Source organism: Lynx rufus, unplaced genomic scaffold, assembly GCF_022079265.1.
Source record: "Lynx rufus isolate CCGP_SWC_20201006 ecotype Redwood Valley unplaced genomic scaffold, mLynRuf1.p SCAF_4, whole genome shotgun sequence".
In the NCBI taxonomy this organism is placed as follows: domain Eukaryota; kingdom Metazoa; phylum Chordata; class Mammalia; order Carnivora; family Felidae; genus Lynx; species Lynx rufus.
This window is the reverse complement of record NW_025814856.1, coordinates 162,902,268-162,923,356: the sequence shown is the minus strand read 5'-3', so window position 1 is coordinate 162,923,356 and position 21,089 is coordinate 162,902,268. Positions and strand designations below refer to the sequence as shown.

General features: G+C 48.7%; 5 non-coding genes across 5 annotated transcripts; all 5 read right to left on the bottom strand.

Moving 5' to 3' along the window:
- Positions 1–604: 604 nt before the first annotated feature.
- On the bottom strand, positions 605–676 carry TRNAC-GCA (transfer RNA cysteine (anticodon GCA)). The gene has a single exon. It is a non-coding gene; the product is annotated as a tRNA-Cys (tRNA).
- Positions 677–6,192: 5,516 nt separating this feature from the next.
- Positions 6,193–6,264, bottom strand: TRNAC-GCA (transfer RNA cysteine (anticodon GCA)). Its single transcript has one exon. It is a non-coding gene; the product is annotated as a tRNA-Cys (tRNA).
- Positions 6,265–12,924: 6,660 nt separating this feature from the next.
- On the bottom strand, positions 12,925–12,996 carry TRNAC-GCA (transfer RNA cysteine (anticodon GCA)). Its single transcript has one exon. It is a non-coding gene; the product is annotated as a tRNA-Cys (tRNA).
- Positions 12,997–13,940: 944 nt separating this feature from the next.
- TRNAC-GCA (transfer RNA cysteine (anticodon GCA)) lies at positions 13,941–14,012 on the bottom strand. The gene has a single exon. It is a non-coding gene; the product is annotated as a tRNA-Cys (tRNA).
- Positions 14,013–19,986: 5,974 nt separating this feature from the next.
- On the bottom strand, positions 19,987–20,058 carry TRNAC-GCA (transfer RNA cysteine (anticodon GCA)). Its single transcript has one exon. It is a non-coding gene; the product is annotated as a tRNA-Cys (tRNA).
- Between the last annotated feature and the right edge of the window lie 1,031 nt (positions 20,059–21,089).

Here is a 21,089-nt window from a genome sequence, read left to right as displayed (position 1 = left end):
CCCCGGGGACCCTTGGCCTTAGAGGAGCCCGGAGCCCTCCAGTGACACAGCCCTGCTTTGACCCAGATGTCCTTGGCCACGAGTGGCTGGTGTGGGCAGGGGATTGTGCAGAAGGAGGGCAGGAATGCCTTCCACCTGCAGTAGAGGTCCGACTAGACATGAGGGGTATGTCAGTGTCCGAAGGAGTTCTGGGATTCACGTTGGAGGCCGGAAGTCTCCCTGTCACAGTGAGGTGAGCTTTTAAGGACAGGTGCACCTTACCCGTTCTTGTCCTTACTGATTTGGGGAATGGGGTTCGAGCTTCCTTTCCCTCACTGGAGCCCGTGACTCTACACTGAGGAGAGAGAGAAAAGAGGCAGGGAAGGCCAGTCATCTTCTATACTAACTCCTTGGAGTCAGTCCTCCAGAGCCAACCGAAATCCTGCTCTTCTTCAGGGGGTGGGTCTGAGTCTGGAGCGGGCCCCAGGGGGAGCTCCAAGACCTGGGGGCTAGAGCCTCAGACCCTGCGGAGGGTTTGATCTGCTTCATCTTTCTTTGCCGGTTGTTCTGGCCAAGGAGGGCCAGGCGATATAGGACCCACTTGTGATTAAAAGCTAGTAAAGGGAGGGGGCACCCGGATTTGAACCGGGGACCTCTTGATCTGCAGTCAAATGCTCTACCCCTGAGCTATACCCCCTTAACTGGCATGGTGATGTATTATTAACACCTTGTACCTGTGTCAATACACCGGGGTTCAGTTTTGCCGGTTGGACTGTCCTAGCCAACTCTGCTCCTCTCAGCTCTGGCCTCCCTCCCGCAGGAAACCAGCCCGTCCTCTTCGTGTACCTCTTCTGTGTGCACCTGCCTGTGGGCGCCCGCTAGCCTCGTTGACCCTTAAAATCATGCAGGAAACTCCCTCCCACTGTTCCCCATCCACTGCATGTCAGGCACCCTGGGACGGTGACATACCTGTGACCAGGTGACAGCGCCTTCCCCTGTGCCGAGAGAAGGTTCAGAGCCCACGGCCGAAGGTTATTTAATCACACGGAAGAACATCCACGAGAATTTGCCAAATGGAAAGGCAGGTTGCAAAACAGTGTGTCTGCATAAAATTATACATGATCTCAGCTTTTGCTTTTTTTTTCTGTGCTTTTATTTATCTTTCAAGCTTTCCATATCGAGCATGTGGCCTTTAAAAAAAAAAAAGTTACTTAGGAAAGATTATACGCTAGGAGACTCCCGCTCCTAGGGATTTCTTCCTCTAATAGTCCCATGAGTACACAAAGGCACACGTATCTGGAGATTCATCGCAGCATTTCCTTTTTTTGTATTAGCAATAAACTGGAAACCACCTAAATATCCATTGACGGGGATTAGGTTACAAACATGGTGTCACAGGATGGGCTGTGATGCGACAGAAAATGATGAAATGAGCCCAGAGCGCTATCTATGCGAGGACTCGTAAACAAGATCATGAAGGCCAAAAAGCAAAATAGGCAGCATATGATGCGAGATCCTTCGGGCTTTAAAAAAGATACTGCATAGGGGCGCCTGGGTGGCTCAGTCAGTTAAGAGTTCGGCTCAGGGGCGCCTGGGTGGCGCAGTCGGTTAAGCGTCCGACTTCAGCCAGGTCACGATCTCGCGGTCCGTGAGTTCGAGCCCCGCGTCCGGCTCTGGGCTGATGGCTCAGAGCCTGGAGCCTGTTTCCGATTCTGTGTCTCCCTCTCTCTCTGCCCCTCCCCCGTTCATGCTCTGTCTCTCTCTGTCCCAAAAATAAATAAATGTTGAAAAAAAAAATTAAAAAAAAAAAAAAGAGTTCGGCTCAGGTCATGATCTCGCGGTTTGTGAGTTCGAGCCCCCTGTCGGGCTCTGCGACAGCTCAGAGCCTGGATCCTGCTTGGGATTCTGTGTCTCCCTCTCTCTCTGCCCCTCCCCTGCTCATGCTCTGTCTCTGTCTCATAAATAAATAAAACATTAAACATTTTAAAAAGATACTATATATACATATCATTAGATGATAAGAAAGATTACACATACACACAAAGGTATTTAAATTTTTATATTTAAATATTAAATTTTAAATATTAAATATAATATAAAATATAAATATTTTTATAAATATAAAATATAAATATAAATATTTATAAAATAAATATTAAATTTGATATAAATATTTATAAAATAAATATTAAATTTAATATAAATATTAAAATTTAAATATTAAATTTTTATATATAAAATACATAATGTATAGTTAATATATATTTAATATGTTTAAATATAAATTTTCTTATTTTAAATATTTTATGTTATATACATTTGTTATATATACTTTGTTATATATATATTTGTTATATATATTTTGTTATATATATATTTGTTATATACATTTGTTATATATATTTTATTATGTATTGGACATTAATATTTTATGTTATATACATATAATGCATATGTATTTTTTTAATTTTTAAAATGTTTTTTATTTATTTTTGAGAGAGAGAGAGAGAGTGTCAGCGGGTGGTGGGCAGAGAGAGGGAGACACAGAATCCGAAGCAGGCTCCAGGCTCCAAGCTCTCAGCACAGGGCCCGACGTGGGGCTCGAACCCACAAACCGGGAGATCAGGACCTGAGCTGCAGTCGGATGCTCGACAGACTGAGCCACCCAGGCACCCCTAAAATGTATATATTATATATAACATACATATATAATATATAATCTCCTCTGGAAGGAAATAAACCAAGGAGCTATTGCCAACGAGTGGGTGAGGGATTCTTCAATTTTCCAATTTACGCGTGTAATAACCCAATGTCGGCACAGTCCCACCTTCCAGGTACTGACTGAGTGGTTACAAGTAACCGAGAGAAAGCACTGCAGACGTTCCTTCCTTCCCCCAGCTCTGCAGCTGCACTCATCCTGACTCCTCCCTCTTCCCTGGGCCCCTCCTGGTTTGTCCTTCACCCACCACCTCTGCTGCGGTTGTGCAGGCATTTCTTGTTTCTGCCGGTCTCCAGCCCCCTCCCCTCCCCTCCGGTGGCGTCACTCTGGTTTCACACACGGGTTGTCCACTGTCCACCCAGCTAGGATCCAAGATGTCCTTGGTTGCTCTGAAGGCAAAGGGCCAGCCCGCTGCCTTCTTGAGACCCCCGGCACCTGCCCGCCTCTCAGCCACACGCCACGCTCTTCCACGCCTGCCTTCCCGCCCCGACCTCTCAGCCTCCGGAGTGGCCTCTCAGACTTCAGGCTCTGGTGCCCAGGGTACAGGGAGGGCACGCTCGAAGGGCATAGAAACCGTGTAGGAGGTCACCTCCCAGGTCAGCTGAGACTCACAATAAAGTCGAAGGGTGATGATGACATTTCCAAAGGGAGAGAAAGGTTTTGATATTCACACTTGGAGAGGGGTGCCTGGGTGGCTCGGTTGGTTAGGTGTCTGACTTTGGCTCAGGTCACGATCTCATGGTTCGTGCATTCGGGGTCCACGTCGGGCCCTGCGCTGACAGCTCGGAGCCTGCAGCCTGCTTCAGATTCTGTCTCCGGCTCTCTCTGCCCCTCCCCGGCTTGTGCTCTGTCTCTAAAATAAACATTAAAAAAAAAAAATTTATATTCACACTTGGAGCAAGACAGCGGAGGAAGGGATAGGCCCCAGCCAGTGATGGGGACCGTACACAGGGCCTTGTATGTAGGCCTCTTTCCCTTAAGAGGGAGATGGCTCCATCAGGGGCACTAAGGAGCCCTCCGGAGGGACAAGGAGAGGCAGGTGCGGCTTCTGCCCAATTCCGTGGGCCCCCAGGAGGGGAGGAGGAAATGGAAGGCCTCTCTGCCTGCTATGGACCTACTGAGCCCGGGCACCAGGGAGCCCCGTCTTCTTGCTCTGCGCTTGGGACTGCACTGGCCCTTTAAGGGCCTCCAGCATGTTACTTGGCCTCCCTTACCTCCAAGGGAGGCTGGGATGTGTAGTTTTTCTTCTGTGAAGCCACGCGACAAGAAGGAGGCTACAAAGGACACTGGGTAGGGGTGGGGATACTGGCACTCTGCCTCACCCAGGCCTCTCTGCCACCGCAGTGGGGTGGACTCTGTGAACACATTAGAGCTAAGCCCGAGCCCTGGAAGGATCGCTATGTGGCGTTGACATTACTGAGGCTGAAGGCCGAGGGAGCCAAGGCAAATACAAGTGTCAGCCTGGTTCTAAAATCCTCCACTAAGCTTGGGGCATCCCAAGAAGGGGACCCAGAAGGGCAATGAGGGGCAGAAGGCGCTCCCTCCAGTTGGGGGGTTGAAGGCGGAGGTGTGGGCAAGGAACCCTGAAAAAGGGGGGGGGGGTCTCATGGGGAGAGGGCAAGGAGGAAGAAAGGGCCCCACTGAGCCACCAGGCTAGGACGATGGGACCGCAGGACCAGAAGTCGTAATGGGGTGACAGATGGAGGCTGTCATCAGAGGGGCCATTTTCTTTCTATTTTTTTTAACGTTTATTTATTTTTTGAGAGAGAGGGAGAGTGAACGGGGAGAGGCAGAGAGAAAAGGAGACAGCATCTGAAGCTCTGAGGGGGGGGGTTCAAAGCACGAACCCTGAGATTGTGACCCCAGGCGCCCCCAGAGAGGTCATCTTCAAGATCAGGAGGTGTCGTGGGAGGGCAGGGACAGGAAAGCGACAAGCCGCCAGGCCCTCAGCCAAAGTTCCAAGTGTTTATGAAACAGGGGGAAAAAAGTACTAATTAAGAAATTCGAGTCTCTCGCCAACAAAAAGGAAAGAGCTTTAATGAAAGAGAAACTCTGAAGCACATCACTGAAGATAAAAAGAGGTTTTGTCTTTTTTTTCAGGCACTTATGTTGTGTGCTGATAACGGAAGACAAAGAAAATTCGCAACCCGGGGTGTCAGACAGAGAGCTTTTTGCCGGCTTGTCAAGTTAGACAGTCTGACCGCGCTGTCCTCAGTGGCCGTTTCTCTGCCGCATTTTCCTGCCGTCCAGTGTAAACAGATTGAGGCTTTCTTGCTGTCAACTAATTTATCGTGAGACCCTGTTTTTAGCCCATCTAAAGCATAGAGTTTTGTTGTTGATACAGGCCTAGAGGATCATGAAGTGTCTTTTAGGGAGTCGGGAGAAAGGTCGTCGAAGATGATTGGTGTGGGGCCCCTGGGTGGCTCAGTCGGTTAAGCGTCTGACTTCAGCTCAGGGCGTGATCTCACAGGCTGTGAGTTCGAGCCCCGCGTCGGGCTCTGTGCTGACAGCTCGGAGCCAGGAGCCTGCTTTGGATTCTGCGTGTGTGTCTCTCTCTCTGCCCCTCCCCACTCGCATTCTGCCCCTCTCTCTCTCAGAAGTAAACAAACATCAAAAAATATATATTAAAAAAAAAAGATGACTGGTGTAAGGGATCATAGAAATCATGACAGATTTCCGAATTCCATGCGGGGATCTCGGGACTCACGGCGAATTCTGGGATTGTCTACTAAAATGCTCAGCGGCTTGTCCTCCAGACCACAGAAAGCCATAACATTCTTCAGTTTTGAGACGGGTGATACATAATTCACCAGTCCCTCATGCAGAAGTTTACTTTGAAGGCTTGAGGAGGACTTACCATTGGCTTTAATGGTTCCTCAAGCTAACCGTGCACTTGGACAGGTAGAGAATTCATCCTCTACAAACTCTCTCGGCCCCAGGAGAGCCTGCTGTCTGAGCCACAGATCCTGGTGCTTTGGCTTGGAAAGAGAAGACCACTCCCCCCTCCCGTGCACAGAGACTGCCCGGATTAAAAAGGAGGAGGACTGAGGAAACTGAGGCAGAGACAGTTAACATCTCTGGAAGACACCGTCAACGTCGCCTTCCGATGATGTATACTTAGGGCTGAATGGGAGGAGGTCCAGAACACAAGGTGCTGGGCACACAGAGCAGGGGTGAGGCAGCCTGGGTCTAAGAAGCTTCCTGGAAGCTAACTAAGGCTGGTTCTCAACTCTGAGGAGCTCTCACCCTCACTGGGCTCCACCCCAGATACTCTGATGTCATTGCTCTGGGGTGAGGCCTGGAAAATGGCACTTTTATAGACTCCTCAGTGATTCCCACTTCTATTTTGAGGTAAGAACCCCCAACTTTGGTATGAAGCTTCACGAGTTTGCTGGTTCCAGGGAAGAAAAACAACTTTCCGTTGACATCTAATAAGGGAGAGGAAGTTTTAAAAAAAAAAAAAATGCAGCACCAATATAAATTAGGAATAAATAAGGGGGCACCCAGATTTGAACTGGGGACCTCTTGATCTGCAGTCAAATGCTCTACCCCTGAGCTATACCCCCTTCTGTTGTGGCCTGGCTTAATTAATATTCTTCATCTAGACAGCCACACCCAGACTCCCCGTAAAGCGATGAGCAGCTGGGACAGACCGCTCTCTCCGTCAAAAATAAATAAACATAAAAAAAAAAAAAAAAAGAAGTAGGTGGCCGAGTGGAGTTAGGAATCCCCCAAAGCATGAACAAACCGACCATCTCCCCCTACTATTGGCATGTCCCCCTCGTACCCACCAGCCTTTCCCTTGGAGCCCTGGAGATCTCCTCTCCTGGCTGGAAGGCTGTAGAAACTCTTACTTCTACACCGATTTCTTTCTTTCTTTTTTTTTTTTTTTTAAGTTTATTTGTTTTGAGAGAGAGCGCGCCAGCACTAGCAGGAGAGGGGCAGAGAGAGAGAGAATCCCAAGCTGTCAGCGAGGAGCCTGACACGGGGCTCGACGAACCATGAGCTCACGGCCTGAGCCGAGATCGGGGTGAGCTCTTAAAGGAGCGAGGGATTCAAGACAAGAGGCAGGGCAACCCTGAGCCCCTGGCTGGCTGACGTGCCTTGGGCCCTGAGTGTGCCCTCCTCAGCCGGTGGGGAAAATGACACGCAGTTGTTTTAAAAAAAATTTTTTTTCAACGTTTTTTATTTATTTTTGGGACAGAGAGAGACAGAGCATGAACGGGGGAGGGGCAGAGAGAGAGGGAGACACAGAATCGGAAACAGGCTCCAGGCTCTGAGCTGTCAGCACAGAGCCCGACGCGCGGCTCGAACTCACAGACCGCGAGATCACGACCTGGCTGATATTGGACGCTTAACCGACTGCGCCACCCAGGCGCCCCAACGCGCAGTTGTTTTAATTCAAGGTGGACTCGGTGTGCACGGGGCCACGGGCTCCTAGGCCAATGAAAATCCTCCCCGAAGCGATGCAGCAGGAAACAAGCCTCCAAGAGCCCCCCGGGGTAGGTTTTAACAAATCTAAGTGTGGAAGAAGCGGCGTGGCAGAGAAGCCAACGGCACAGACTCTGAGGGCAGATAAGCCCGGGTCCAAGTCCTGCCCCAGCTCGGAGACCCTCGGCCGGCCACTCCCCTTCTTTACGCCCTCCTCTGCGTAAGCTGTAAAATGATAACAGCATGGACTTGATGCCTTGGCACGTTGATCAGATGAGTCAATCCACGTACAGTACTTGAACCAGGACTGGCACGTAGAAAGCCCTATGTCACTCTGCAGAACAAAATTTAAAACATCCTAGGGAACTGGCCAACATTCATGAGAGTCACCAGAGACAGCAAACATTGGAACTTGACCTGCCAAGACTCCACCTCTGAGATTATTTGCACAAATCAAAGGGTATCTTAAGAGGGAGAAATGAAAACTAAATTGAGGAGTAAAGACTGAGAAACGCTCGCATACATTTGAAAAGCTAATCAAATAAGACGTTCTAGGAATGAAAGATGTAATTAACTTGTTTTTATTTACTTTCTAGCGAAGTATCATCTACATGAAACACACAGACCTGAAACGTACAGCCCAGTGAATTTTTACACAGACATACACCCAGGTAACCACCACCCAAATCAAGATACAGAAGATTTCTAAAACCCCTTGGGGTTCGTTCCCTTGGACCCCCTTCCCAATCGCTCCCTCTCCCCAAGGATAACCACCATTCTATGGCCATGGATCAGTTTGCCCGTTCTTGGGTTTATTCTTTTGAGTCTGGCTTCTTGCACCCAACCTCATGTTTCTGAGATTCATTCGTGTTTGTCCACTGTGACCCTTCATCAGTTATATGGATACATGTATATCACGTATTTACAGGGAAGTTTGGAGGGACCATGCAAGAGCGGAAGTTTGGGTGAAGGAAATGACCTTGTTGGAAGACAGGAGAGTGAGAGTGAATAGCTTTATCACTCACTGTGTAGGAAGTTGGTATGCCATACCACGTCTATCGGCTAAAATCTTGTATTTTTCCACGGACCCAGCTCAGTCCTGCTAACCTCACTAACTCTATTTGTGTCAGCTATATTTTTCTTGAAACGTTTCCATGCCATCTAAATGTTATACTTTATTGGCACAAAGCCATTCATAAGATAGGCTTATGATCTTTTTTCTTAATCTTATGATCTTTTAAATGTCTTTGGAAATTGTAATAATGTATCCTTTCAAATATCTCTTATACAGAGATTATTAGTGTTTTCTCTTTTTCCTTTGTCAGTCTTGTCTGGGTTATCATGTTTATTATTTGTTTCAAAAAACGACATTTGCTCTATTGGTTCTATCTCTTGTATATTTGTTTTCTACTTAATCAATTTATGCTTTCATTAATTAACCTTTATCACTCCTTTACTTTTCCTTTGGATTTATATACTGTCCCTTTATACCTTTTTGGGGGTAGATGCAGAGTTAGCTAATTTTCACCTTTTCTCTTCATAATGCTGTGGACACAGGAAGGCTTTAAATTGCCCCGTACATGCCTGCTATGGTTACGACTGACAAGTTTCAATATCTAGTATTTTCATCATCACAATAGTTCACCTATTATCTAACTTCTTTTTTTTTTTTTTTTTCAACGTTTATTTATTTTGGGACAGAGAGAGACAGAGCATGAACGGGGGAGGGGCAGAGAGAGAGGGAGACACAGAATCGGAAACAGGCTCCAGGCTCTGAGCCATCAGCCCAGAGCCTGACGCGGGGCTCGAACTCACGGACCGCGAGATCGTGACCTGGCTGAAGTCGGACGCTCAACCGGCTGCGCCACCCAGGCGCCCCAAACCGACTATTATCTAACTTCTAATTCAATTGCAATTTCCGTTTTGACCCCTGGATTATTGAGAAGTATTAGAAAATTAGAAAATTTCCAAGGTGGGGATTTTCTATTTGTTGGATTTTCTTATTCTTTGTTGTTATTGGATTTTAACTTTACTTTGGTCAGAATACATACTCTTTGTGATTTAAATACTTTGGAATTTGTTGAGAGTTGCTTTGTGCTCAGAATATGGTCAATTTTTGTGAACGTTCCATGAGTGACTGGGGGGAAAAATGCACATTCTATAATCCTTGAGTAGAAAGTTCTTTATGTGTTAATTAGGTCATGTCTGTTAATCACGTTGTTCAAATCTTTCATATGTTTCTTTTTTTCTTAATGTTTATTTATTTTTGAGAGAGAGAGAGAGACAGAGTGTGAGCAGGGAAGGGGCAGAGAGGGAGACATAGAATCTGAAGCAGGCTCCAGGCCGTGAGCCATCAGCACAGAGCCAGATGCAGGGCTTGAACTCGTGAGCCGTGAGATCATGACCTGAGCTGACATAGGATGCTTAACCAACTGAGCCACCCAGGTGCCCCACATATCTTTCTGATTTTATACCCACTTGTCCTAGCAATTCACAAAAGAGGGTTTTAAAGATCTCTCACACGATCAGAAGGTTGTCCATTTCTCCTTTTTAATCTGTTCATTTTTGCTTAAATTTTTTTGTTTTGAGGCCTTGTTGTTAGGTGCATCAAATTTAGCATTGTTGTACCTAACTGGTGAATTGAACTTTTTATCAATCCAAAATGACTGTCTTTATCCCTGGTAATGATTTTTGCCTCAGAAATGATTTCGTCTGATATTAATATGGCAACACAATATATAGTCGTCATAGTTACATCTTTTTCTGTCAATCTATTTTCAATGTATTTATATCCTTATGTTTTCTGTCTATCTCTTGTGAACAGCCTATAGTTTTTTTTTTTTAATCCAGTTACATTCTTTGTGGTTTTCCTGTGGCATTTTATACATTTATATTTAACGTTAATACTGATAATATTTTGCCTTAAATTGTCTATATTCTGGGGCGCCTGGGTGGCTCAGTCGGTTAAGCGTCCGACTCTTGGTTTTGGCTCAGGTCATGATCTCACGGCTTCGTGGGTTCAAGCCCCGTTTTGGGCTCTGTGCTGTGAGCCCGGAGCCTGCTTGGGATTATGTCTCCCTCTCTCTCTGCTCCTTCCCCACTTGTGCTGTCTCTGTCTCTAAATAAAATAAATAAATAAATAAATAAATAAGTAAGTAAATATCTTCTTTGTCCTGCAAGTTCTAGGTTCTTTTTCTCTCCTTTATCGTCTTCTTTTGGCGACTATAGGAAGAGACCCTGGGAGTTGAGAGATGAGATCCTTGCATCCTGGAACAGAACTGGTAAAAAAAAAAAAAATCCCTAAGAGTCCATGGAGCTAACAGATTTCTTTTGCAGATGGGATCACTCAAAAGACGGTCAGCGTGTGGCTGACAGACACTGGGACCAGGATCTGCACAAGGCACCAAGCAACCTTGGCTGCTACTGAGAGTGACCTAAGACTCCTTGGGTTGGCATTTGCACGGAATAAAAACCAGGGAGCTAGAGAAGGAAATCACTAGCACTTTTCCTGTGCCGACCCGGGTGGGGACGAGTGTATTTAGCGGACAGCAATTTTCTCAGTGTCCGCAAAAGGTTGACTTCACAGAGGTGCGGAACGCGATCACAGCTCCGATAAAACGACACCCCTCCCCGCGGCAGACTCTCCACCTCTTTTGTTCAGATTGCGGACTCAGCAGGGATAGGCTTCCCTCCCCCTCTTCCGTCCCCAGACTCCAGCACAAGACGCTGCCTCTGCTTAACAGAATCGAAGCCACTAGAGCACAGCTCCCTGGTTTCCGTCCATACCTCAGAGACCCCTCTCTTCAGCTATCCTACGCCCTCTCCCGTGGGTGCCTGGGTGGCTCAGCCTCGTCCAATTCTTGGTTTCGGCTCAGGTCATGACCTCACGGTCCGTGAGTTCGGGCCCCGCGTCGGGCTCTGGGCTGACAGCGCGGAGCCCGCTTGGGCTTCTGTCTCTGGTACACTGGACAGCGGACGGAGAGGTCTCTGGGTCACATTTCCGTGCCCGCTACTCACTCGCAATTTTATTCACGGGACTGTTGTTAAACATCAAGATCCCCCACCCTCGGTAAGTGGCTGAGTGCTGGCCAGGAACCTTCTGGACCAAAGCACGTTCCAGCTCTGAGTCCCTTGCGCGACTCAGGAGCCCACGGCATTGTCAGCACCAGGGGGCTTTTTCTCCCAATCTCACGGGTCTCCCAGGGGGGCAGGGGGTCTGTCTGAGATGTCAGCCTTTATTCCCACACACTACTGGACTCGGAAGGCCTCAAGGAGCCAGTCGATCACTTGGCCTTGGAAATGGGAGAAAAAATCAGCAAAAAGAGAAAAAGTCAGGCCAAGGGGATCACCGGACGTGTGGTATGGGTTGACTGGGTGTGTGTAAGGCTCAGCAGAGGGCGCATGGCCTTGAACCGCAGCTGTGTGAAGCCAAGACCCAGAGCAGGACCCACCGAGCCCTGCAGGCTCCCCGACCTGGTGTCTCTCCCCAAATGCACCAGGCCCCTCCAGCGACTGTTCCTGCCGACCCCACAGCCCTTGGCAACTCAGGACCCAGGACGCAGCGAGGAGAGAGTCGGCTTTGCTTCCTTGGTTTTCACCAGGCGCCAGGAGATTACCCTTTCTCTCCATCAAAACTGCAGAGCCCCGCCTCCCTGGCCACTTGGATTCAAGGGGAACAAGCAAGTTCAGGCGGCAACCACGCTGCCACTCAACGCACTTCTGTTCCCTTCATGTTTGAAGGAAGCTGCCGAGGGTGGTCTTTGTCTCTCACTGGCCCGGGAGTCCACGGACAGAAATGGCCTGTTGGTTCAAACCGTCTGCGCTCAACAGAGATTCAGGGGCTTTCCTCCGTAAATTGGGCTTTGTGGGAACAATTCTTCAGAAAGAAATTCAAGTAGCATGAGAAGCCCCATGAACTCCTTCCTCGTCGGGAATCTGCTGATACCAGTCACAGCATCTCGGCCACAGGGAACGGAGACACAAGGACCCCCCTAGCCACTGGTGACCTGGTTTTATAACTTCTCCAGAGGACGTTGTTCCTGAGGTTTCAACATCCACTAAGACCAAAGTTATTTCCTTTAGCAGACATTCTCCAAAATAGTCCAATAATAAAAAGACTTGGGCGCCTGGGTGGCTGCGTCGGTTAAGTGTCCAACTTCGGCTCAGGTCGTGATCTCGCCGTTGGTGGGTTCGAGCCCCGCCGGGCTCTGTGCTGCCGACTCGGAGCCCGGAGCCTGCTTCGGATTCTGTGTCTCGCTCTCTCTCTTCCCCTCCCCCACTCACTCTCTCTCTCTCTCTCTCTCTCTCTGTGTCAAAAATAAATAAACATTTAAAAAATAATAAAAAGACTCGCTATCATTGACCTTAAAGCATTAACTGCTTTAAATTCCCTCTCTCTCTCTCTCTCTCTCTCTCTCTCTCACACACACACACACACACACACACAAACCCTATGAGGTGGTACTATTATTATCCCCCATTTTATAGATGGAAAATCTGAGACATAAAACAGTGAAGCAACTTATCCGGGGCGACACCCCTACCTCACCGCAGCCACTCTCAGGATCAAACCAGACATCCCACGGGAGCTCCTGAGGTCTCCCTGTTGTTGCTACATGTATGCAAGAAACAACTTGTCCTCCCACACATCCCACCAGTTGATGTTCAATGAGTCCATGAGTGTAACTGGACAGTTTGTGCACAACCTCCTGGTACCTTTCTTCTTAACTGGCAGCGCAGGATGGTAAGTGGGCTGGGGGGGGCAGGGAAGGACTACCCAAACTTGCACATAAATAAGGGGGCACCTGGATTTGAACCAGGGACCTCTTGATCTGCAGTCAAATGCTCTACCCCTGAGCTATACCCCCACACTGTAGATGCTACATAATTAACACCTTTCAGCTGTCTGGTAACACTCAGCTCTGCAAAATGAAGTCACGGCCCCCCTCCAGGACTGACTTTCTGGAAGTTGCCAGACCTGGTTCACGGTAAGACATCCTCCCCCAGCTCTGCAGCTTTCCAAGCCTCAGTCCCTGGAGGGGTCATTAGAGAGGAAAAAAGGAGGGAAGCCGCCTGAGGAACTCCCAAACTCCCAACCCATTTCTTTTTTGCTTTAGCCCAAGAGCTGGCCAGCTGTCTCCAAAACTACCCACCTATCGGGGCTCCCAGCCCCTTGCCTTTCTCCCTTCACTGAAGACAGAGATGGACTCTAATCCAGTGTTGCAGAGCTCTGTTAGTTGGGATTTACAGCAGCAACACTGCAGAATTCCTGTCTCCCTTGTTTGAGTAGCTAAGCCAGACGTTAGTAGACCCACAAGGTTGAAACAAGGGTGTGAGTGAGCTTTGGTGTGAGAAAAACCAGGTCCCCGGAGGAAATGCCCATCCTACCTGGAGAGAACCCGGATGCTATGATTCGTCTCTGTAGGTCTCACCACAGGTCCACTGTGCCAAACTGGTTTAGGTGGGAAGGAGGGCTGAGAGTGATAATTTAAGGTTACCATCTAGGGCCTGTTCCCGGGAAGTCTGCTGTATCTACTCTGGTCTGCCTTGGAAAAGCCAAGCAGAATTCTGCATGAGTCCCTGCCCTCTCTTTGATGACCCTTTAAGAGTTGAAGAAATGAGATGTATACAGAAGGTGGGGGGGGGAAGGCTAGATGCCAAGAGGAGGAGGGATACCCAGGGTACTGGCGTGGGCAATCCACCCAGATTGCCATTGTGCGATGGCTTCCAATTTTAGGAAGGATCATAATTAGCATGGATGAAAGGAAATCAGAATATTGGCAACAGCTGTGAATAGGAAAACCAATAGAGCAGGGGGCACCTGGATTTGAACCAGGGACCTCTTGATCTGCAGTCAAATGCTCTACCCCTGAGCTATACCCCCTTGCTTGGTATAGGTGTCTAATAAGTACCTTTCATGTTCATAGTCACATCCATTACTCCTATAACACATTGGGAGTTTCTACTTGTCTCTAGAGAGCTGATAAAACCATCAATTTATTCCTTCGCAAACTCATCCCAGAGAGGTCCCCCTCCAGTCCTCAGAGGCCCCAGCCTTACCTCTTCCTATGCCTGCATCTCCCCATTTTCTTCAGTCTGTGGTGACAGCAGCAGCAGCAGGAAGGAGCATTGACTTTAACTACTAGAAGGACCTTTAGGATTTGCTTGTCTGTTTTTCTCTTGCTCTACACCACAAAACAACAACTTGAAGAGATCCTGCCTAACCTCTTTGGAGACAGATGCATTACTTATAGCTGAAGATGTCTTTCCAGTGTGTGCATCTATTCATTAACCTTGGAGGGTGGTGGTGGGAGCAGCTGCGGAAATTAGTGAAATTTCCAGTCCCTGACCTGGATCAGGGAGTTGTCCTAGAAGCATCATGGAGACAGGGAGACATGAGGACTACACAGGGCCTCTGGATTCCAGCCAGGGAACTCTTGAGCAAGAGCGAAAGGCTCTACCCTGAACTACACCTCCACCCACAGGACATGGAGGTTTTTAATATATTTTTTTGTTTTTATTGAAGTATCTTGTGCAGTCATTTTTAAAAGTCAAATACTGTTTTTCAAGCTTATCACAAAAACCTCAATCCTCTGTATCTCCCTCCTGCTACCCAGAGGCAATCATTCTCCACACTTTTGTCTGTTTCTTTTAGTATATTTGCCACCATGATTTCAAATAATATAAATATCTGATAATATGTAATATCTAACTTAACCAAGTCTGGACATCAACTGTTGTACTTTTATGATGAGGATGAGAACTTATATGCCTTCTTCCCTTCTCAGTTTTCTATTATATCTTGACTTTTGGTTAAATAATTTTCTATGTTTCTATGTTTAATATTTTCATTGTTATCAGTTAATAGTGTTCATAGTGCTACGTAGAACTAAGAATTCTGGTGGAACTTTTTGTTTTTCCTGAAGTTAGTGATAGCCTTATGTTTCAACTGCTTAGTTTTCTTTGAATTTCTAAGATTTTCCACAAGCTTTAATCATGCCAAAAAGTGCCTTTCAAAACAATTTTCCACTTATAAAAGCTATCAGATAATTAACATTTCCTCTTCTTGTTTTCCAGTAGCCATCCATCTTCCTGATCCTTCTGGTTGCCCTGGAAAGCCTGCTACACACTCACGAGAACATTCTTTCCACCTCTCTCTCCGTTTGGGAGTCCTGCTTTCCTGGATTCCGAGTCTTGAATGTTTCTTAATTTACTCACTTAGCTTGGCAGAGGACCTCCTCCAACTACCACAAAATCAGGGTAGGTAAATTTTTAAAGAACTCGCATGTCTGCAAATGTCTGTAATTCTACCCACAGACTTGATTAGCAGTCTGGATGGACAAGTCATAGTCCCTCATATCGTGAAGGATTTTTCCTATGGTGTTCTAGCATCTAGTATTGCTACTGAAAAATTAAATACATCATAATTCCCTTTCCTTTGTGTATCACCTATTGTTTCACTCTTTGAACTTTTAAGAGCTTCCATTTAGTCCTGGTGTCCTATAATTACACCATAATGTATCTGGTGAGGATCATTGTTCTAGGGGCTTGGAGGGTCTTTTCTAATGGAAACCCATGCCCTTTCATCATGGGCAATTTTCTTGTATAATGTTCCCTCCATCATTTTCGCTTTCTGGAACTTTTACTAGTTGGTTTTTGCACCCCCTGGTGTCAACTTCTAACTTTTTTACTTTTAATCTCTATTATTATCTATTCTTTTATCTTTTTGTTTGTTTTACTTGGAAACCACCTCAACGTTATTTTTCAAACTATTGAACTTTTTATTTCTTTTGATTTCTAAGAGCCTTTTCTCGTTCTGTAACTGATTCTTTTTTATAGAGCATCCTCTTCCTGTTTCACAGATGGAATATATTTTTCGTATCTCTCTCAGGATCTTATTCAGCTTAGCTTTTCTCCACTCCTGGCCAATAAACAGGGAACCCAGTGATCTGTCGTTCTGCCCACACAGGGATAATAACCAATCGGATTACCTCTCTTCAAGATGCTTAACACAACAGACACAGAGAAGGGAAGAGGAATTGAATGCAGAGGAGAAAGTCCAACAGACAAACACAAATTGACCATAAAGTCTATAAGCATGTTGAAATAATTGGTGAACAGAAACTGTGAATGAGGTTGTATAGATGTTCGGTCAGGAGTGATGTCAGGTAGATCTCCTTGGAGAAACGGTGTCTTAGGCCTGAGTCCTAAGGCTTTCTTAATGATGTCAAAAACCATCCCAGACTCCGCAGGCCTGTTGTCTAACTACTCCTGGATCCCCATGGAAGCGCACGTCTCCCATTCTGTTCTTACCACAAGCCCCCTGCCTCTGATGAAGCCCGAGAGGCTCCACTCTTTGTAACCCAGGAGTGGAGGCTGACTGGGTGCTCAGATGGGGCCTCCCAGGCAGGGTCTCAGCACAACCACCATGGTAAGGCCTTATCTCTCTGCAGTGTTTGATTTTTTACCCCCAAACCACAATTTTTTAAGGTTTATTTATTTGTTTTGAAAGAGAGAGAGAACTCATGTGCTAGCATACAAACAAGTGGGGGAGGAGCAGAGAGAGAAAGAGAGAGAATCCCAAGCAGAGACAGAAAGAGAGAGAGCTCTGTCACCACAGAGCCCAATGAGGGACCCAAACCCGCAAGCCATGAGATCACAACCTGAACCCAAATCAAGAGTCAGACACTCAACCGACTGAGCCACCCAGGCGCCCCCAACCCCACCAAAAAACAATTAAAAAAAAAAGGAAATTACTTCAGCACCAAAGATATTACCAATTATAGGACTGTTCACACTCACTAATCGGGGCTCCCCCTTCCCACATCAAGACAGTCAGGAGTCTGTGGCGACACTGCTGATTGAGTGAAGGGGGCTGGTTGCCTCTGGGAGACTTTCCCCGAGCAGGGCAAGAGCCTCGTAACTTCTGCCTGACATGCAGTGCAGTCCCCCGTCTTGGTCCCACTGATATGGAAAAACACAAGCAGTCACTGTGCCTTTCCCCTTTTCAGTGTTTCTGGCCAACCACTGCATCAGGTCACAGTTCCCAGGGGTCATACCTAATCCTAAACATTCTGCTACCATCTTGACTCGACAGAGGCACTTCCTAAGTCCCCGTCAGCGCACACGCACAAACCACCTCTTGTCCTGGATGCCTTCTGCAGAGGGACCGCCCTCCAGATTCTCAGAGGGTAAGCTTACTCCCAAATGACAGTAACTTCCCAGATACCAGAGAAGCCAAAAGGAACTCGGAGGAAGGAATTCTAGCTTCTCCGTCCCCACTCCCTCCTGGCCGACGGGGATGTCAGGACTGAGGAGGGCCTGCTGAAGTCCAGGCCTGGGGACTGGGGTCAGGGGGCAAGACCAGGGGCCTGGTGGGGTACCAAGAGGTCTGCTTCAAACCCAAGTGCCCCTTAGGCAGCCTTGCTTAGCATCCACACAGACGGTTCTGAACTTCTCATTCATTTGCACCTGCTAAGTCCTGAGTCTGTAAAGCCCACAAATAAAAACCACACAGGTTGGACCCTTGACAAAGCCCTCTTTGGCCTCAGACAGATGAACTCCTCATGCCAAACTCCCTCCTGGCCCCACTTCTGGGCCCTCATCCCAAACCATCTCTCATTACAAAGTCCTGATGAACGCAGCTTCCCAGAGACTCCCGGCTTACCTCGAAAAGACACGTTTACGCCCTGAGCTCCCAGGAAATCAAGTTGATTAAATAATACCAGCCAGGGCCCCTCCAGAGGAGAAAGGGCAGAGTGGTCTGGGGCGCCATGCAGTGTCTTTTCCACAAGAGCACAGTGACCTGACCTCAGCGAGAGATGAACGTTGACGCAGGGAGCAAAGGGGACAAAGAAAAGTCTGGAAGGCTGAGAAAGGATGAAGGGTTTTTGGTGGACTGAACCCAAATTCCGAGCCCTGAATATAAAGGCCTTCAGTCTCTGGCCTCTGCTCCCCTCGGGGTTCCCCCAACCCACTCCCTATGGGGGCACTTAGGTCACCTCTGGAGGCACTTCATGGCCTACCTCTGCTTATGCTCTTTCTCCCAGATTGCCCCTGCCCGCGGCTCCGCAAAAGCCTAGGAGGCTTCCTGGAGGAGGCAGCAGCTTCCTTCCACCCTCTTCAAAACATGCAAAGAAACTGCCTCGCCCCTTACAACATGGTGGTATTTGTCTCGTAGGCTAATATTTTATGCGAGTGAGCAGATTGCACCTACGCTTGTATTATTATTGACTACTACTGTTCCCTTGTTCTGGGGGGGGGGGGGGCCGGGCATCACCTGGCAGGGATTACGCAGGACGGGCTTCAGATTTTTGCTCTCCTGACCTCCCGAATAAGAATGTCAAGTGGAATAAAACAGAGCAGTAAGCTGACACATCGAAGTTGGACACCGCTTGCAGGAATGCATTGGCTAGAAGCACCGTCGTGCCTTGTGATCAGGATGTGGGTATATTGACCTGAAACACCAACGCCCTCCAGGGACAACTGGTCCGCCATCTGGATGCCGGCACAGAGCACAACTGAGCACTAATTAGAACAGAACCACTGCCTTCCCAGCCTCCCTCCAAAATGCCAGCGGCCAGCATTAAAGAACTCCCTAGACCAGGTCACCTTGGACATCTTCCTGAGAAAACATGTTGCAGCTTACCCACCCCCGTGGGCCCTGCCTGTCTCTGCTGCTCAGATGGAAAGCAGATGTCCCATAGGGCATTGCCAGTGTCCCCGTGCAAGGCAGGCGACCGGGGTCCCTGTGTGATGGCAGGGGGCAGGGAAGTAGCCCCCGGGGGGCACAGGGTCTCCGGACTGGCGTGGCCCGCAGCCCCTCGGTGCATCCTGTGCTCTGTGCACATCCTGCAGAGGCAGCCCCGGGGCGGAGCGACAGGAGCCCTGGGGGTCCGCTGCGGTCACAGCCCCGGTGCTCGGTAGGGATGGGGCACACGCGAGAGGAGTCAACGCTCCATTCTCCCCCCACAGTGGAGGTGGCCATGTGTGGCGGGAGTGGGACTACTCACAGGATGGGTGACGTCTGCAAGGCTTGAGGGGTAAGTGTTAACAGGGGGCCCGAATCAGCCCTGCAGAAGTTCCCCTGCAGCTGGCAAAGATCTAAACCGTCTGGGCTCCCTCCTCTCCTTGCAGGAAGACTCAGCTCCGCAGGACCCAGAGGCGGAAAGGCAGTCCTTCCATCAGTAGAACACGGAAGGGAGGCTTGAACGAGAGACCCCTTGATCTGCAAGGAGACCCCTGCCTTCGCTCATGCCCCCACTTGTTCGAGCAGGCTCCAAAGCACCTGTTTGCTTTCCGTCAGCCCACGAGAACAGCTCCACTGCGGGCTGGACGCATTCCTGCCCGCCTTGTCCTTCCCCGGCCCCAGCTTCCTTCCACCCAGCAGACCTGCAACATCTCCTCGCCCCACTTCATGACCGAGACATCCAGAGCCGCTCATGTCAGCCTAGAAAGGCACTTAGAATGCTCCAGAACAGCAGTTGCTAAATGCGGCAGCCCAGGAGAATCGTCTGGTGTTTCTGTGATGTGGGTGGATGAAAACAAAGAAGCGTGCTATTGAGAAATGAAGTTCCTCGGGGCCCCAGTAAATCAGAATCTCTGGACTGGGGGCCTGGAGAGTGAGTGTGTGTGTGTGTGTGTGTGTGTGTAACCACTTTCCCCAGTAATTCTCCTGCTCAGACACAGCTTCGGGTCCACATATCACCTTCACAACACAACACGGTCATGGATTGGACCACGTTTCTGGTTCTGGGACTTGCACAGGTCAAGGCTTTCCCAAAGGACCACACCCCTCAATCTACCAAACAAGCACCACCCTGAGGGTGCCATTCCATGTAGGTACTAAAACTTGAGTCAGGGGGCACCCGGATTTGAACCGGGGACCTCTTGATCTGCAGTCAAATGCTCTACCCCTGAGCTATACCCCCTGGTTTCTTAGGTGCCTAATGAATACCTTTTCACCTGTGTTGCAACACCCGCCTCCTCTGCGCACTGGAATGCCCATTAATTTTTAGAAAGTTCTGGAAATATGGAAAGTTTCCCTTCAGGAAATGGGCACCTTTTGGCCCTGCTCTTCCACATAGATGCCCCCTAACTGTGGCTCCCAGAAACTTCTTTGCTCACAATCTTGCGGTCGTATTTTCTCAGCACCACTTTGAAGGCACTGCTTGAGAACGCATTGCTAAGAGCTGGACCGCTTGTGCCTTCCTTGCTGTCGTCAGCAAGCTCCATGACCTGCGACGCGCCCTCTGCACCCTCCCTTCTCACCCTTATCCCCCCACACGGCCGATGGATCCCAGGCTTTGTTGCCCATCTCTCTGCTCTGTCCTCCTTCCATGGCTTCCTCCCGGCTTTTCCAGGGTCCTGACTGAACCCAGACGAGTTACTGGAATTACTTAGCCAGAGAGGTCACAACCCCCAGCCCGGGGCCCAAGAAGCTGCCCCAACGGTCCCAGGGGCCCTCACACCAGAAGGTCAGCCCAGCTGGAGCAGCAGGGACTGTGGCCGAGACCCAGGACCAGAGATGCCTCTTGCGGGAGAAACTCCTGCCCTGAGGCACAGCACTGCAGCCCTAGGAAGCGAACCTGGCCCCTGGCCAACACACCACCGAGATCAAAAGGCCATTGATGCCCCAAGTGTAGAGAAAAGACACCCGCCCAAAGGGACACGGGAGGCAGTGAAAGAGCCTGTCGTGTCTGCATGAGGGAGACCAGCACTCAGAGCGCACAGGGACTTGCTTTGGAAAACCCCTCCCTTGTCCCTGCAATCTATTTCAGGGACTTATGTTTATTTCACAGGTAGCGAGCCCTCCTTGCTGGGGAAAAAATAAAAAAGCAATGTCTCTGCATCTTTCGACAGTGGCCACAACATTAAGCATAGAAGTTAGTAAGCAATAAACGCGACGGCTGGAGGCAGAGATAGCGAAATTGACAACGGCGTCTAAGTCTGGAGCAAATAC